We start from the raw sequence: 20,551 nt of genomic DNA, 5'->3' as shown, positions 1-20,551 counted from the left end.
TGGGAAAAAGTCTGCTTTTTAAATTTTGGTGAAGTATCACACTGCCTTTCTGTTTGAAATAAGCGAAAACATTTTCACATTTTTCAATAATGTCACCTGTGCCTTGTAGCAGTTTGCGTCAATCAGGTTAAAGAGTATTCTTTGCTTGTGTCTAACTTTACTCTGTAAACAGAGGAAATCCAACATTCAAAGGGAAGGGGGGACGGGAGAGTGATCAATGAGTATTGAAACACTCAGTGTTTGTAAAAATACCCCTCACACACCAAAAGGCCCCTTGGTGTCATGCTTCATCATCGGGGTCTTCGCACCCCTCTATCGGGATGCGGCGTGCTTCGACCTACGGCTACGCGGGAGCACTTAAGGTATTGGCTATGTGTGGTGTACAGTGTGTGGGGTATGTATTTAAGTGAGTGGGGGGTGTAGTGAAAAAAGTTAAAAAGTACCTGGCACTAGAGTGTTAAAGAAAAACAATTTTATTCTGAACTCTGGCTGGTACTGTTAAAAGAAAGTGCAGGGCGAGGTCAAGTCTGTTATATTAATGAACAGGACCTCTGATGTGCTTTGGTGTCGACATGTTTCGGAGGCAAGCTCCTTCTTCAGGACAGGGGCACAAACTCCCTTCCCTACTCACGTCTTCTATTACAAAAAAATAAATGTGTATTTACAAAAAAGTGACATTTTGTAGGAATAGGCTAAGTGTGCCTACAGCGGTCTGCTACAAGCTCAATGACCTGTAGAAAGATAAAAATAACACCTAATGGTTACCCATGTAGCGGGTAGTTCATGCAGGTGCAGTCACCTGGAACCTCACCATTTGCTTTTTAATAAGCCTGTTGAAAAAAGGGGACTCACAATACATACAACATAAAACACATAAAACTAGGATTTACTGTAAGTTGTATTCATACTTGTGAAGCTTGGTTGTAGGCTTCATGAGCAAAATAGGAACGTCGGGGTGCTGCTCCAATGGCTATCTGTAGTGGAGAATGATGCAGCTTTTATAATTCAATCTCTCACACTTACTTATGTAGAAGAGTGCAGATGGTCATAGGATATTAGTTCCTCTATGCTATACTCACAAGGTCAGGACGCTCTGATCGCCGCCTTACCCCTCACGCTGCTCCGCTGGTGTGGAGTCAGGTAATGGTCATGGTTATTTATACCCCGTTTTACTAATTGATCGGAAGCAAAAGTGTTTCCATGTATGGGTATTCCGCTATCCAACCATACAGGGCATTCGTATGTAATAGACACGTTAGCACGGGATCAGCGTCTGCATGTACAGGTGGTTGATTCTGAGCGTGCGCATCAGACTGCCGCTGTTCCTATGCGCACGCGTATTAGAGAATGATGTGTCTGTTCTTAGCGCATGCGCATTGTACACCCGCGCATCAAGCTGAATGTCTTCAGCGCGCGTGTGTTATTTGTGTATCAATGTTACTAATGCGCAAGTGATGAAATAAAATGGATAAACAGCCACGGCTTAGTTTGGGGGAAAAAAGAGTTATCGGCTTTGCACGGATGGTCTTCATATTTGATAAGTCACTCGACCTGGTCAGGTCGATCATTTGGAGTGAGCACTTATCTTGAGACAAACAGGATTCTCCATGATCAGAATCCATACAGGTCGAATATAAAATGCTGGAAGAGGTATATCGACGACATCCTGGTCATCTGGGAAGGCGATCGCCTATCAGCTGAGAATTTTCAGCAATGGTTGAACAACCAAAATGCTTTCCTAAAATTCACGAGCAGCATTTCAGACCAAACATTGGTGTTCCTAGACCTCAACATTTACGCAGATGCGGGGGTGTTAAAAACAACCACTCATTTTAAACCAACCTCTAGGAATTGTCTACTGAGGTATGACAGTTTTCACCCTCGACACCTCCGGGAAAATCTGCCATATGGACAGTTTTTACGCCTAAGGCGCAACTGCACAGATATGTCCCAATTTAAGAGGCAGGCGAACGACCTGAAAGAAAAACTCAAACAACGAGAGTATCCCAACAGAATTATCGACAAAGCATTAAAGAGGGCGAAAAACAATAACAGAGAAGCATTGTTGGAGGAACGAACTAAGGAGTCCACAGAAAACAAACGACCGATCTGTGTAACAACGTTCAACACAATGTCAAACGAAGTGTCCAAAATTGTTAACAAACATTGGCGAATATTAACAAGTGGCGAGTTAGATCTGGAAAAACCAATGTTTGCACATCGCAGGGGACGCAACCTCAGAGACATACTGGTACACACCAGACCAAAACCAACGGCTGTGACCTTACAACCATCTATAGGCGTCCAGGGTCATTTTCCATGCGGCAACTGCAGCAGTTGTCATTTGACAGAAAAAAGCACCAGACTCAACTTTAGTAATAGCTCAACATGGGAACAAAGGAGATTCACGAATTGCAACTCAAAAAACGTAATTTACCTTATAAAGTGCCCATGCAACCTTGAGTATGTGGGAATGACCACACGAGCCATCAAAACACGCATGAACGAACATAAAAGTAATGTGCGATGTAAAAAAGCACAACAAAAATGGCAACACATTTTTTGACTACCCAACACTGCGTCAACGACTTAAAATGGACTGTCATTGAACAATTACCCTCTGATGTGGGTCTTTTTCCAAAGGAACAACGGTGGGTGTTCCGATTGGGTACCTATCTAAATGGGCTTAACGATGATGTCCCATGGAGTCAACTGTCAGCGTAATGTAGATAGTAATATGCAAAAAGAAGACCCTTGCTGTGCAATATCTAGACTGTTACACTGATTAGTGCTCACTCCAAATGATCGACCTGACCATGTCGAGTGACTTATCAAATATGAAGACCATCCGTGCAAAGCCGATAACTCTTTTTTCCCCCAAACTAAGCCGTGGCTGTTTATCCATTTTATTTCATCACTTGCGCATTAGTAACATTGATACACAATTAACACACGCGCGCTGAAGACATTCAGCTTGACGCGCGGGTGTACAATGCGCATGCGCTAAGAACAGACACATCATTCTCTAATACGCGTGCGCATAGGAACAGCGGCAGTCTGATGCGCACGCTCAGAATCAACCACCTGTACAAGCAGACGCTGATCCCGTGCTAACGTGTCTATTACATACGAATGCCCTGTATGGTTGGATAGCGGAATACCCATACATGGAAACACTTTTGCTTCCGATCAATTAGTAAAACGGGGTATAAATAACCATGACCATTACCTGACTCCACACCAGCGGAGCAGCGTGAGGGGTAAGGCGGCGATCAGAGCGTCCTGACCTTGTGAGTATAGCACGGAGGAACTAATATCCTATGACCATCTGCACTCTTCTACATAAGTAAGTGTGAGAGATTGAATTATAAAAGCTGCATCATTCTCCACTACAGATAGCCATTGGAGCAGCACCCCGACGTTCCTATTTTGCTCATGAAGCCTACAACCAAGCTTCACAAGTATGAATACAACTTACAGTAAATCCTAGTTTTATGTGTTTTATGTTGTATGTATTGTGAGTCCCCTTTTTTCAACAGGCTTATTAAAAAGCAAATGGTGAGGTTCCAGGTGACTGCACCTGCATGAACTACCCGCTACATGGGTAACCATTAGGTGTTATTTTTGTCTTTCTACAGGTCATTGAGCTTGTAGCAGACCGCTGTAGGCACACTTAGCCTATTCCTACAAAATTTCACTTTTTTGTAAATACACATTTATTTTTTTGTAATAGAAGACGTGAGTAGGGAAGGGAGTTTGTGCCCCTGTCCTGAAGAAGGAGCTTGCCTCCGAAACATGTCGACACCAAAGCACATCAGAGGTCCTGTTCATTAATATAACAGACTTGACCTCGCCCTGCACTTTCTTTTAACAGTACCAGCCAGAGTTCAGAATAAAATTGTTTTTCTTTAACACTCTAGTGCCAGGTACTTTTTAACTTTTTTCACTACACCCCCCACTCACTTAAATACATACCCCACACACTGTACACCACACATAGCCAATAACTTAAGTGCTCCCGCGTAGCCGTAGGTCGAAGCACGCCGCATCCCGATAGAGGGGTGCGAAGACCCCGATGATGAAGCATGACACCAAGGGGCCTTTTGGTGTGTGAGGGGTATTTTTACAAACACTGAGTGTTTCAATACTCATTGATCACTCTCCCGTCCCCCCTTCCCTTTGAATTTTGGATTTCCTCTGTTTACTTAAGTACCAAGTGGAGCATAAATCCAACGATTAGCTCTACCTCCCTCCTCTGGTTTTGTTATAACTTTACTCTGTGCCTGTGTGTTATCTGATATATGATTGATTTATTGAAGATACACTGCTGTATGCAGTATAGGGTAGATTAAGAAGCATATTGTGCTTCTTTATTCTTGCATTGTGTGTTATGATTTTTTGTAATGCTGTTTAAAAATTGTATACTGCATATTGGAAATGTATTTTGCAAATGAGTTAGGTTTCTGCTTTGCTTTGTAGTGGTCATTTAAAAGGGCTGTGCTTTGTGTGAAAACCAATTTACTATAGAAAATGTTTTCTGGTAAAAGGTATGCTTAGTTGATGTCAAGCTTCACTCACAGTGTGATCTTAGGCACATGATACAAATGTTACATATAATGTACCATGTCTGTCTCTGCCAACAGTATGTGTGTCTCTGCCTAAGATCACAGTGATGGGTGAAACAAGCTTCACTCACCGTGTGATCTTAGGCACATGATCAGAATGTTAGATATAATGTACCATGTCTGTCTCTGCCAACAGTATGTGTGACGCTGCCTAAGATCACAGTGATGGGTGAATCAAGCTTCACTCACAGTGTGATCTTAGGCACATGATCAGAATGTTAGATATAATGTACCATGTCTGTCTCTGCCAACAGTATGTGTGTCTCTGCCTAAGATCACAGTGATGGGTGAAACAAGCTTCACTCACAGTGTGATCTTAGGCACATGATCAGAATGTTAGATATAATGTACCATGTCTGTCTCTGCCAACAGTATGTGTGTCTCTGCCTAAGATCACAGTGATGGGTGAAACAAGCTTCACTCACAGTGTGATCTTAGGCACATGATCAGAATGTTAGATATAATGTACCATGTCTGTCTCTGCCAACAGTATGTGTGACTCTGCCTAAGATCACAGTGATGGGTGAATCAAGCTTCACTCACAGTGTGATCTTAGGCACATGATCAGAATGTTAGATATAATGTACCATGTCTGTCTCTGACAACAGTATGTGTGACTCTGCCTAAGATCACACTGATGGGTGAATCAAGCTTCACTCACAGTGTGATCTTAGGCACATGATCAGAATGTTACATATAATGTACCATGTCTGTCTCTGCCAACAGTATGTGTGTCTTTGTCTAAGATCACAGTGATGGGTGAATCAAATTTCACTCACAGTGTGATCTTAGGCACATGATCAGAATGTTAGATATAATGTACCATGTCTGTCTCTGCCAACAGTATGTGTGTTTCGCTCCTTCACTCTTTTCTTTCCCCTTACTCTCCTTACTCCACTTCATTAACTCCTTCTCTTACTCCCTCTGTCCTCTTAGTTCTACACTCCCCTTCCCTCATTCTCTCTCTGTTAGCCTCATTCTCTCCGTCCTCTTAGTCTCTCACTCCTCTTCTGTCACACTCACTCCATATAACTCAGCCATACTCCCACAGTCACCTTCTTTCAGACCTTCTCCTTTACTTTCCTTCCTCTCTCTTCCCTTCTTTCACTCCTTCATTCTTATTTATTCCCTTACTCTCCTTACTCCACTTTACTAACTCCTTCTCTTACTCCCTCTGTCCTCTTAGTTGTACACTCCCCTTCCTTCATTCTCTCTCTGTTAGCCTCATTGTCTCTGTCCTCTTAGTCTCTCACTCCTCTTCTATCACGCTCACTGCCTATAACTCAGCCATACTCCCACACTCACCTTCTTTCAGACCTTCTCATTTACTTTTCTTCCCTTCTTTCACTCCTTCACTCTTTTCCCTTCCCTTACTCTTCTTACTCCACTTTACTAACTCCTTGTTTTACTCCCTCTGTCCTCTTAGTTCTACACTCCCCTTCCCTCATTCTCTCTCTGTTAGCCTCATTCTCTCCATCGCCTTAGTCTCTCACTCCTCTTCTGTCACGCTCACACCCTATAATTCAGCCATACTCCCACACTCACGTTCTTTCAAACCTTCTCCTTTACTTTCCATCCTGTCTCTTCCCTTCTTTTGCTCCTTCACTCTTTTCCCTTTCCTTACTCTCCTAACTCCATTTCACTAACTCCTTCTCTTTCTCCCTCTGTCCTCTTAGTTCTACACTCCCCTTCCGTCATTTTCTTTCTGTTAGCCTCATTCTCTCCGTCCCCTTAGTCTCTCACTCCTCTTCTGTCACACTCACTCCCTATAACTCAGCTACACTCCCACACTCACCTTCTTTCAAACCTTCTCCTTTACTTTCCTTCCTGTCTCTTCCCTTCTTTTGCTCCTTCACACTTTTCCCTTCCCTTACTCTCTTTACTCCACTTCACTAACTCCTTCTCTTTCTCCCTCTGTCCTCTTAGTTCTACACTCCCCTTCCCTCATTCTCTCTCTGTTAGTCTCATTCTCTCCGTCCCCTTAGTCTCGCACTTCTCTTCTGTCACGCTCACACCCTATAACTCAGCCATACTCCCAAACACACCTTCTTTCAATACAACTACTGCACTTCCCTTCCCCTCTCGTCCCTTTTTTTCCTCCCTCACTCATTTTCCTTTCTCACTGCACTCCACTTCACTCACTCCTTTTGTATTTGTTTAGAATACAGCTCTTTTTGGAGAATTCGAGGTAGTTCTAAAAAGAACAGTTTTTTTCTTCTTTTTAGGTTTTCTTAGTGAACAAAAACAAAAACAGGGAATGTCAAACTGCTCAACAGGAGCAAAAAAAAAGAGTCAAAATTAGGGCTGGGGACGGCAGCGGTGGGTTTCCCTTGTTCGGACAATGTTCATAATACTTTGTTCACCGTAACAAAGTAGTTCATCACAGTCTGTACACTTTATAGTGATGCCATCAAAAACAGGCTGAATATTAGGAATCAGCTGTTCAGGTCTCCCCCTCACCGATGATGCAGTTGGTCCTCCAGTCGAAGTTGAAGCACCATCCCTTGGAGCATCTCGTGCAAGAGCCCTGACATTCTCCCGGGCATAGTTCTGGGGGTGCCTTCTCTGAACGTGCCGAATCATGGTCGAATTGCCAAAACTGTATTTCCTTGTAGGGTCACCCCGTGAAAGGACTTTATGGCAAATTCTGCACTCCACCTTTGGAGCATTCACCTTTTTTTTACCTGCTGGTATGGTAAAAAACTTCCAAATGAAGTGCTCCTTTACCCAGGGCTGAGGAGCCTCTTCCTGTATGAACTCATCCGAGTCCTCACTGCTACTGGTGGGTCTAGCAGCCATTATAATCCCAAAAAGGTTGAGCAGAAAAAAACAGGTCTTGCAGTCACAAAAGTGAAAGAAGAAGTGAAGGAAATGGGTGGGGTTTTCATTCTTTGTAAAAAAAAACTGTTAGCAACCAATGAAAAGTGTTATTTTAAGGTCACATGACTTGACGCGCTTACGCTGCGCGCACCGGAGCGCTTCCGGGGGGCGCTTACGCAGCACGAACGTGGGCGCTTCCGTGGGCGCTTATGCGGCGTGCCTAAATGACGTTTTGCTAGCTTTATGGAAATGCAAAATCATTTCCATTCTGAAAATCAAAAATGCTACTTTTATAAGTATGGTACTGAATGTCTTGCATTATTATTTAGTTTTCATACATATTTTTTTTACGAATGCAGAAATGGCGCTCTCGCTGCGCTCTCGGGTGAGCTTACCGGTGCGCGCACCCTGAACGCTCCAAGACAAAATGATACGGGTAAGCTTACGGGTGCGCGCACCCTGAGCGCCCCAGGAAAAAATGATTAAAAAAAGAAAAATACATTGAAAAAATATTTAAAAAAAATAAATTAATAATATTTAATAGTTATACAAAACAGCTAATAAAAAAAACACTAAAAATCGTAGGTTACAAACTCGGTATACAAAGGAATTAGCTTTTAAAAAACCTTTGAAATTCACTGAAAAAACCAGAGGTTTCACAATCGTTATAGTTAGGAATTAGCACTTAAAAAACCTTTGAAATTCACTGAAAAAACCATAGGTTTCACATTTGTTAGTTAGGAATTAGCATTTAAAAAACCTTTGAAATTCACTGAAAAAACCATAGTTTTCACACCAGTTATAGTTAGCTGAACATTTTACTCATACAAAACCATTGAAATTCCCACGTTATAGTTAGTTGGACTCACTATAACTCGCACGCCCGCAATCCACTGCTGATGATGTCACATATTACATCATTCATGACATGGTCAGTGACATCACTGATGACATCACTGATGACAACTCAAATGACATCACTGATGACATCACTGATGACATCTCAAATGACATCACTGATGACATCATGACATCATTCATGTGATAATACGATGCACCTTCTCACACTCTAATCTAACCTTTGATACATCCAGTGTTAAATACAGACTACCATTCCAGAAACCATTGACACACCAATACCAGTTACTACATACGCACTAACTGATTCCTAAGTCTCCACACACATCCACTCATTCACCCATACAATCACTCATACATACAGTCACTCATCAATACAACACTATTATATGCACTCATACACCTATACAGACACTCACACACTGCCACTCATTCATGGAGTTACTCACACACCTAGTCAGTTGTGCAAAGAATCAATCACACTCCCATTTCCTCATCTATACAGTTATACACACAAAACCTTACTTATTCAAACATAGACCAACACATACTTACTCACTTTTACAATCACTGATACAAGTACACATTGATCCATACAGTCACTTACGCAATCACAGGCTCTCATGTATATTCATTTATATATGCCAACTCTCACATGCACTGTGTTTTACATATGTACTTACTTGGACATGTAGCACTGAGATATCCATTCACTCTCCAACACACCCATGCACACAGTCAACCACCCATACAGCTTTTTCCACATGCACTCTTGAACCCATATACCAAGTGAATCAACTGCTCACACATCTATGCACAGAGTCACACACCTCCCAGCCACCCACACACACACTCACCCTCACATACAAATACTTGGGCAACCAATCAATAACCCATATAGCCACTCATATAGCTACTGATCAACACATGCAGCAGCTTACACAACAACAGACATACTGATGCACACATTCAAACAGATTAGTCACTAACCAATGCATTCAGTAAGACACATTTAATCACTCACTCATACAGTCAGTCACGCACCTACTAAATCCTTCATCCAGACACTCATACATCCACTCATTCTTCAATATATAAAACATATTTTTACTTTTCAGAAACACACATTCACTGGATGATGTCATCAGTGATGTCATCAGTGATGTCATTTAAGATGTCATCAGTGATGTCATTTGAGATGTCATCAGTGATGTCATCAGTGATGTCACTGACCATGTCATGAATGATGTAATATGTGACATCATCAGCAGTGGATTGCGGGCGCGCAAGTTATAGTGAGTCCAACTAACTATAACGTGGGAATTTCAATGGTTTTGTATGAGTAAAATGTTCAGCTAACTATAACTGGTGTGAAAGCTATGGTTTTTTCAGTGAATATATATATATATATGTATATATATATATATGAGGACATGTACACATATTACACGTGAACAAGGGCTTTTTAAGCTTGAAACACGTTGTGTTGGGTCGGATCAATAAATCATTTTGACTGAAGTACTGCGGGGTCTGTGCCTCCTTCTTCGCCGTACCGCCACAGTGTGGATTCGGAAGTGGCGGGAGCAGTAAGAGTTTGGATATATATATATATATATAAGTAATGTATATTTGTATAAAATGTATTCTTTTATGGTGAGAATGTTTACCGAATAAAGATTTATACTACTACTAAAAAATATATATATATATCACACTGTATTGGTACTGTCGAAACGCGTAACAACTGAGGAATAAACCTGCACTAGCAAACATCTGCTGATTATCCTCCTTATTGGACTTTGATGTGTGGCATTATGTCCGGTTTTGTTCCACCGGCTTCGCTCACCACCTGACTACAGGCCAGGGATCCCAGTAAGAGCTTCCTTTGGATCATAAATGTCAAGAGTGATGTTATTTGATATGGCATCAGTGATGTCATGAGTGATGTCGCTGACCATGTCATGAGTGAGGTCATAAGCAGTGCATTGCGGGGCTGTAAGTTATAGTTAGCTCAGCTAACTATAACTGCTGAATTTCTCTGGTTTTGTATGAGTCAAATGTCTGCTTAACTACAACATCCCAATAACCTTTGTTTTTCTAGTAAATATATTTATGCATCAGAGTTGCCCTAGTTGTGGTCATGATAAAGAGACAGTGTCTCATTTGTTTTTTCTTGCCCCATTTATAACAGACCCAGGTCGCAATGGTTAGTTCCTATTTGAAGGAGTTTGGGTTCTAGAAACCACATGGAGGCGTTTAGGATTCTCGAAACTAACCATGTCCCTTGTTTGGTTTGTGTGGTATCGAGATTGTTAATGATCTCTTAATTTTTAAGAAGCCGCAATATCTCCTTATAAAATGACTTGGCTAGTTTATTTCATACAGGCATTGCTAAATTATGTGTATGAATGTTTTTGCTATTTCAATTCAAGAATGTATTACTTTTTTGGTATTATAAAAACCGAAATACTAATAGTAATTTTGAATTGAATATATGCAGCTTCTTCTTGTTGAAAGAAAATAAAATGTATATATATTTTTTTTCTTTCAACAAAAAGAAGGTGCCGTCCGGAGTGGATTTTGTGACAGTTCATTCACTGCTCACACGGATACAAAGTGAACTCATTTCGACTATTACGTCTTTTTCACGGCTTTATTTAATGCATGTGTCTTTATTTGATAGTTAATTAAAACCATTTAAGTTTTATATAAAACCCCACGCATTTCATATATCATGGAAAATATTTACATAAAAGCTTAGAGAATAGTTAATTAAAACCATTAAACGCTTAAAAGGATATGGGTAAGGAAGATGCTCAATAGTAGGAATACTTATGAAGAGTTATAAGTGAGCTGCGCTTGGAAGTCTCCCAGGGTTCGTCTGTGTATATATCTCAGTGGTAGTCATGGCAGTATAGTTCGAGTTAGGAGAAAGAGTTCATAGCAAAAGTATTTTTTTTGTTTTCTAATTACTTTGGCACCATTTGACGAATATTCAGGAAACACTCCGAAAAACAGTTCACTCACCTCTGCTCCATCCTGGAAAGTTTCTGGGTGGTTCAAGTGGGGGCAGAGAAAAAGAGGTGGTACCAAAACACATATTTCCTATTAATTATGTCATAGGTGAACTAGACATAGCTACAGCCAAAACGGCTTAAATGAATTACAACAATTTGGTCCTGAAAGCTTTCTTTTTGTGATTTAGTGTAAATCTGTTCAGGAGTTTGTGAGAAATTAAGGTTTAAAATGTATGTATATATCTCTCCGCAGTGGATCTGCATTGCTGACAAATCTGTAGACTAGAACTGATTGACTGCAACCACATCAAGAAAGATGTGGCAGCAGCCATCTTAGGACTCAGAGACTCAGTCCCCTGTCCTATAAAAAGTTTTTTTTAAACAAAGAAGGGGCAGGGTAGAGATACTCCACTCCCTTGGGCATGGCGAAGGGGGCAAAAAAACAATACTATTTTTATTTTTAATGCCTGGCCCTCACCATTGTGGTGGCTGGGACGCCGGTAGGAGTCACAGGGGTCCTTGGGCTTCCCCGTGCCCCTGCAACATTTAGCTGCATCAATTGTTTCATCACATAGCCTTGCATGCCCAACCCCATGCTGTGCAGGGTAAAAGATGGCGCGGAGAGGGTTTTGGGCACAGAGCCTAGGTCCTGGGTCCTGGGCCCAACTACACACTGCACATGGTGATGGACATCTTACTTTGCGTAAAAAATAAGAAGCAAATTCACTGAAAACACCAAAGGTTAAAGTGATGTTATAGTTAGGAATTGTAATTTTACGTTACTTTACATTAAAAACAACTTAGGAATTCACAAAAAAAAAATGTTAAAGAGAGGATATTGTTAGGTTAACATTTCAGTTATAACATGCCATTTCAAACCACTGAAATTCCCCAGTTATAGTTATCTAAAGTAACTGAGCTAAAGGAACTACAACTCACGCTTTCGCCATGCACAATGCTGTTATCAATGATGCCATTTCAGATCTTGTGGTGATGTTATCAATGATGTCATAGAACATGTCATGAATGTTGTAATATGTGATCTAGTTAGCAGTGGGTGGCCATGGGGCTCTGCACTCCAGCTGATTAGCATACAGCTCCAGCTTAGTGTTATATTCCATGAATGTACCATAATATAGGCCCTGGTAACTTCATTACCCTTCACCTATATTCTTCCCTACATTACACTTATAACGGTTTACAGGGACTGAACTATTACCTAGATACGACACTCCATTCAGAATGCAGGTTTTCCCTTGTTCGAAAACTCATACATTATACATGAGGATTCTTGGAAGCACAGCAGGACAACCATCTTCTGGATAATATCTATGTATAAAGTTCATGCCCGATGTCATCCTTAGGCTGACGCAGTATTACAGTAAGGTAGGACACCTGGGGATACCTATGGGTATATATACATCACATCTTGCTTAGATAGAATAGAGGAGACCGAGACTTCCCAGCCAACACACTGACCAGAGATGCTGAGGTTCCTGCATGCAGACACTACAGCTTGCAGTGGTCTAGCATCCCTTGTGGGGTGTCCAACTCGAGACCAAGACAGAGTCTCACAGTCTCTCACTTCAGGCAATGAGGTTGACTTTATCCTACAGGGATTCTTGGCTTAACACCTACACATATGCTAGGTACATTTCGGTACATCTAGTTAGGGAAGGATCGTAAGAGTACGCATCTTTTTATCATGTGTTTTATATACTCGTATGTATTCATGATTATTGTAAGATGGTAGAGCTATACCATCCATTTACCTTTATAGTACTGCTAATCATTTATATCTTATACTGTCTAACAGATGTTGCCGCTCATCTATTTTACACTAGAATAACAACTGTTCAATAAATACTTATTGAAAATGCCAGCCTGTTTATTATGTGTATCTCTCTAAGACAGACTGAGGACGCATGAGTGACTGAGCGAAAAGTAGTATATTGTTTTCCACGTTCCTGAGGGATTAGGAATGTCATGTTCGATGGTTGCCAAGAACTATTCTCTCCTTGGTAAGAGGAGATTCTAGTGGCACTGTGAGCTAGTTGGTACAAAAGGCCAACATACCCAGTGGGGGTGTTCAGAGTCAGTATGACACCAATCCTACAGTGTATGCTGTCCATACACACAGATCCTGTATAAATGTTATAGGAACTACACAACATTGGAGTGCTTTAAAAAATGTGGGAAACTTTCCTGGGGTCATGGAATCAATGAACTTGGAGACTTACTGGGCTTTTTTTTAATCATTGCCGGTTGCTGCTGCACTTCCTGCAGCCCCTCATAATATCTATTTTTTTTAAAAGGTTTGTGATGTCTCTGCCCCTTCTAAGGGCCCCACCAGAAAAATATTGTTAAAAAACGGCCCTAGGGCATTAGGGAAAACTCTCTCAACGGAGCAGTCAATATTAAATTAGCAGCTCCTGCCGCTGATTTATTATTATTTTTCCCTTTTTTTGGTAATTTTTCAAAGTGTCTTCCCCAGTGCCTACCTGGGCACCCACATCACCTAAATTGTCGGGCCTGTGAGGGAGCACCAGCCTGCTACCCATCAGCACCCATATTGGGTGCTGGTGGGAGCCACCATTTTGGTGCTCCAGTGGCCGTCCAGGGCATCCACATAATCTTTAATTGTTTGAAGCAGAAGAGCAGAAGGGAAAGCCCTAAGGAACCAATAGCACCTTGTGCCTCTCCAGCCACCTTCGGCCTTTAAAACAAAAATAATCTTGTATCTAGTTGTCCCGGTGCCTACACAGAGCACCCACAATCCAGGCTTTACTGGAGGCTACCAGAGAAATCCCCAAGGCCCCCGAAGCCTGGCCGCTCCCCATCAAGCACCTATTGTGTTGCTGGCAGATCGAGCACCATTCTCCCTTGCTCTTGCCAAATCAGAAGCAGCTGATTGCACTGCCCCCACCTGGTAAGAGCACAGTTGTGTTTTCTGTCTGGGAGAGTGTGGGCAGGGTATGGGATAGAATCCTCATGGCCGACCTATGCTCAGACAGGGGGGTCCAATGCTCCCTCTCCTAATAATGTTAATGGCCCGTGGGATGAGGTCCCTGGGGCTTCTTATAGATGGGGGAGAGGTGATGTGCAGCCCCACCCATACTAATTTTAACATTCCAGGGAATGGGATCCCTGGGACACTACTTAGATCAGCCCTGGGGTATGGGCTCCCTGTGGGCAATCAAGGCTGCAGAAAGGGGGCCAGGTACCCCCATCCTAATAATGTTAACGGCCCCAGGTATGGGGTCCCTGGGCCCTTCTAGAGGCTCCTGAAGGGAGGCTGTATACCTCCTTCGCTTTAAATAAAATACTGTGACCCTCATGTGCCCTGGCACACCCCAGGAGCTTATTTTTAAGAAGGTGGGAGACCACATTTTTTTAATCAGAGCTACATGTCCACAGATTCTGTGCAGATCCACAGCACAGTTTAAAAAAATCACTGTTTTTGGTTCCTCCCCTCTAGCAGGCCTAGGGGGCAGGGTTCCTCTAATATCCTCCCTTTAAATCTTTTTAACCTTTTTTAGGACAGAGTACTAGGTCCTGACTGCTAAAATGGCTGCCATCACATATTTGTAGATGTGGGGGCAGCAAATCAGAGCTTATCTCTAGATTTGTCGGTTCAGTGGATATTCAGCAGCATGAAAAGTTATGTTTTTTAAACCTTCATTTGCCACACACTACTGAACATAATTACTCCATATCACATAAACCATGCTTTCCAAATCAAAAGATCACTTTTTGCCAAATTTAGTGTAATACGGTCCAGTGTTTTTTGTGGTATCACTGTTCAATTTTCTTAGGGAAAAATGAATGGAAAAAATACATTTTTGGCCCCCTCCATTTTTCTTGACCCCCCACTTGATGAATGATTCCAAAACACTTCAGGAAGGAGCTGAGATAGATGAGATTTTTTTTAGGAAAGTTTAATAAAGATTTGTCAAATGATGCAAAGGTTATAAGCAAACCAAAAAATACTTTCCTATGGAAACCTGGTCCTAACTATAACTACCTAGTGGCGACTGTCATATATCTTTATATACATCTTTATAATATGTATACATTTGTAAAACTGAGTTTGCGGTCTGTGTCCTGACATGCACTTGCTGGCTACAATCAGTGGGCAGCACTACACTGCAGGTCTATAAAAGACTCTTACAGCTTATGAGGGCCATAACCAAAGGTGATCAATCGTACCCAGTAGCAAGACACTGTGAGCTGGTGCACCAAAAAGACCCGACACTTGCTAGTTATTTTGTTATCGATGCAGTGCCAGTACAAGGAATGAAAGCAAATTGATTACCAGGAATTTGAATCAATGCATACAACGGGCACTTGCCCATCATTAGGATGGTACTGCCATTATTTATAAGGTTGCTCTGCTATATGAGGAGGACATGGTAAAGACTTTGCTTAATGTAATGCACTTCATGCACTTTAAATAGGCCTTCTGCAATACCTGTGTACTCAATGACAATAATAAGTTTTTGTTTGGGATATGACATTTTCCTTTGACGTGAATCAATGTTTATAATTTCATGACTTTAACAGTAGTCCAAAATGCCAGAAAAATGTTTTGTTAAATGTTGTAAGGAGTCTTTCTTCAATGTTAGTCTGACTCCAGAAAATAAAAGGCAGTCCTCGATACCTTTAAAAAAAGCATGTTATTAAGGTCTCTGAGATGACCGAAATGCGCAATGGCTGACAGGAAATAAAGTTAAAATAATTTGCATTGGAGTTTTCTCTGTTTTGTTGGGTAATTGACGAAATTACTGTGATATATATAATATAACCAAGCAGAAGTTACAAAGATCTTATCAGCAGTCAATGACAAAATTGAAAAATTTGAAAAAGACATAATAGCGAGAAAGCAACGCAAATTTGAGAGAGACGACCGAGATTACAGATCTGGGAGGATCCTCACATTTGCGAGGAAATTTGACAAACTTCGCACATCCCTAGCCAAAGATAAAGCTCTGGGTGTGGCGGACAAAGACAGATGGCAATCTGGGACAAGTCTGAACTCCGAAGCAAGCTCTATTGATAGCAATGTACAATGCCCCACTGAAGTAAGGTTTTTTCCGAGGAGATGCGTGTCATGCTGGAGGCAAACGAACAGTCCATACGTGGAAGAACACGTTTTCAAGGCCGAGGAGGCAGAACAAAACTGAGAGAGGGAGACAACGGCGGAACAAAAACCGACAATACTGGAGGGGGAAACAGAAACCAGGCACCGAAGACCAAGTAATGGAGGAACAAACAGCAGAACTTACGGTAATGAACCTATCTAATAGACATTTGACCCCCATTGAAGAAAAAAGTTTTTAAACTTGGACTGACTATTTGCCCTGACTCACAATTTGACTATACACAAACACGTATAGATATGTATCTTTTTGGAAGAAAATTGAAATTGTTTAAAGTACATTATAATAGAGTGCCTAATTTAGAATTGCAGGACACTAGCGAGAGAGAGTCCCAATCAGAAAACGAACTGTTGAGAGCACTAGAGAGCCTACATAATGAGGAACCGCCACACATAACCCAAGCAACCAATACCCAGAACCCCATACAAACTGTTACAATCCCAGGACAGGCCACGTTAGAAACCTCTAATGAGATTCTAGTTCCAATGAGTACAGTACCTACACACTTCAGAGTAAAATCTAAATATGGACCCCAATTACCAAGAGATAACATAGATGTGTTTCATGACCTTGTGAACAATGATATGTTACAACTCCTTAACAAACCATTAGGAAGACAAAATCTAACCCCAGAAATGAAAGCTGCACTTTCTGACCTGCGTAATGACGATACAATTGTCATTAAACCCTCAGATAAGGGCGGAAATATAGTGCTTTGGGAAAAGAAAAGGTACATACAGGAAGCAATGAGACAGCTATCCAACACCACATGCTACAACAGAGTAGACCACTCCTACCTCATAACCCTACAGACTAGGGTACACCAACACCTTAGGGGCTGGGCCAATGACAAACTTTTAAATTGGGATGAAACTACATTTCTCATCAATGAGAACCCAACAACACCTACCTTTTACCTTTTACCGAAGGTTCATAATGATCCACTACAGCCACCAGGCAGGCCAATAGTGTCCTCGATCAATAGCCTACTAGAAAATGTGTCTCATTACGTGGACCACTTTTTGAAAGATTATGTGAAAGACCTTTCGTCGCACATTGAAGACACAAAAGATTTTCTGCAAAAAATAGAAAACATTAACTGGGAGAAACACTTTTGGCTAGTCTGTTTAGATGTTGAAAGTTTATATACTAGTATTCGACACACGGATGGACTAAGAGCCTGCGAATACTTTCTGAAATCCAGGAGTATACACCTTGAAGGTCACTCAAAGATGTTGTTACAGATGATAGAACTTTTCTTGGTGGAAAATGTCTTCCTGTTCAATGGGGTACTATACAAACAGACCCAGGGCACGTCGATGGGCACCTGCTTTGCCCCCAGCTACGCCAACCTTTTGGTAGGCTGGTGGGAGGAGCAGGTGCTCAGAAGCGATGCCCTGGAGTACTGGACCACCAGGGTCAATATATGGCTCAGATACATAGATGATGTCTTCTTTATCTGGGAGGGCAATGAGAGAGACCTTCTCAGGTTCGTTGAATCATTGAACCAGAACAGTCTCAACCTGAAATTCACCATGCAGCACAGTCAGGAGAGCGTGGATTTCCTGGATATCAAACTTAGAGTAAGTAACAACAGAATAGAAACCGAGATATTCAGGAAACAAACAGCTGGTAACTCACTGCTCCACGCCTCTAGCTGCCATCCCCCCAGTTTCAGATGGGCCATTTCTTTTGGCGAGTGTTTACGCGCCAAGAGGAATTGCAGCAGTCAGGAGACATTTGATAAACACAAGGAGGAAATACAGAAAAGATTTAAAACCAGAGGATACCATCCTAACATGCTCAAAAAAGAAGATGAAAAAATTGAAAGTATTGAAAGGAGGGATGCACTACACAAAGTACCCAAGACCGCTCAGAAAGTTAATAACCACCTACAACACACAATCCCCCCAGTTCATCCAGATCGTAAGAAAGAGAGGGGATATTTTATTGCAAGATATAATCTTTAAGAATAAGTTAGGACCCCACCCAGCTATCACATACAGAAAAGGAAAGTCTATCAGGGATCTGATTGTAAATAGCCATTTTGAAAGCAAGAAACACTCATGGCTGACAGCAAGGGGAGGATTCCACAAATGTGGGAAATGTAAAGCCTGCAGCCATAGCGTGAATGTAAGGGAGGTGGTACTGAACAGAATCAACAAAAGGTGGAAAATACACAAGAACATCCAGTGCAACACCGACCGTGTGATATATGTAGTAACATGTCCGTGTGACAAATGGTACATAGGGTCCACAACCTTTCCCGTAAAAAAGCGGATACTTGAGCATTGGCGTGCTATTACAACCAAAGATTTTTCTTATAGCACAGCAACACATTTCCACACACATCATGATGGAGATTGGACACAGGCAAGATACTTTGCCTTGGACTCAATCCCTAAGAACCCTAGAGGGGGTAACAGATTGATGGCATTACGAAGAGCAGAGTCTAGATTTATTCTCCAAGCAGGGAGCATTGCCCCAATGGGGATGAACATTGATGAGGAAATGTATATACATCTGTGATTGAACCATATGATTCGTCTCCCATTCCCTTCTAGGAACCCGGTTCTGAATTGTGTTTAAGTTTATCACTGAAACTTTGGAACAACCCTGACTTGGTCATAACGTAATATATGATGATGGGCTATCCTGCCACATAGAATTGTTTAACTTACTGGACGAATGCTTATTATAGGATTATCCAAATTATCATCAACTCAACCTACGAGTTAGCTCTAGATATAGTAGGATGCTATTACAGCACAACCTGTCTGATATATACTTATCTGCTATTTTTTATCTAACCTTATTGTCTCTCTCTCTCTCTTCTCCTTATAGATTATTCCGGTTGTGATGGAGTAAATGAGTCACACGTCAGCAATAAGAGTTATGAGCACGAGATGTTGATGCAAACACTATCGATCAGAGATATGAGCATGGAATAGGGTGATTTAGTCACACGAATTTGCACTTTACTTCGACATTTTATTTGAATTTACTCACATGTATGACTCTTGAATTAAATAGAATAATAATCACTTGATTGTTTGGGGTTGTAATAGGAGAGAAGTGAATGGGGCACTTATATTTCCAGTACGAAAGGTTGGCTGAATACCATTAGCAAGGGTACTAGACCCATGAATTTAAACCTGTCACCTAAATATTGGAACCTTCAATTTAATGGTGGTTGAATTATAAGTATCATGAATATATGACTGAATTATGAATCTAATAACCTACAGTAACATCTAGAGCTTACAGTCACTTATTAAACTAATTATGTCTTAAACTATTCACTGCTTAATTGCTACCAGTACTAGGCTTGAAGACCTATGTAAATTTTATATAGGAGAATACAGGGTACTAAACCACGATGTCGCCCATGGGAGGTTAAAAATTATGCTGTGAACCGATTCATGTTTTTCCACATTAAAACAGCGTTATTCATATCACCTTAGCTAACATATGACCAAGCAGGGTAAAACATTATTGTTCAATTTAAATTGTGTCGTAAACAATGAATATATTTATAATTTCATTTGTGACACGGGCTCTGTGTGATGTCGTAAACACAGTGTCTGTCTATCATTTTCATCAAACAAACAGTACGAGATTTGGAACCATGGTCATGTGACCAAGAGCCTGTGTGCTCGAACTGCGTCTTTTTGCCCGAAAATAAAAAACTCTAAATGGTACCTGGTCGGTGTGGCTCGATCTTTTCCTGATCCGGAGAAGCCTTGTGGATATATATATATATATATATATATATATACATACATACACACACACACACACACACACAAGCAATCGTCACTGTTCAGTTATCGAGTTAGGAAGGGCATTTTTTTGTTTCTTCAATAACTTTGCCATCGTTTGATGAGTCAGCACAATAGTTTGAAAAAAAAGTTCATCCCCCTGAACTCTTGCATGGAAAGTTTTGTGCTGATTCATTAAGCAGGTGCCATGGGTGCCGCAATACCAGCACCTGGCATTTGTGGTAGATCATATAACTATGAGAGAGCAAAGCCTGAAGGCTAGAACTTTGAATTCCTGGTATGGCCATGTG

The sequence above is a fragment of the Lissotriton helveticus genome, chromosome 1_1 (assembly GCF_964261635.1).
Source record: "Lissotriton helveticus chromosome 1_1, aLisHel1.1, whole genome shotgun sequence".
NCBI lineage: Eukaryota > Metazoa > Chordata > Amphibia > Caudata > Salamandridae > Lissotriton > Lissotriton helveticus.
This window is presented reverse-complemented; position numbering follows the sequence as displayed.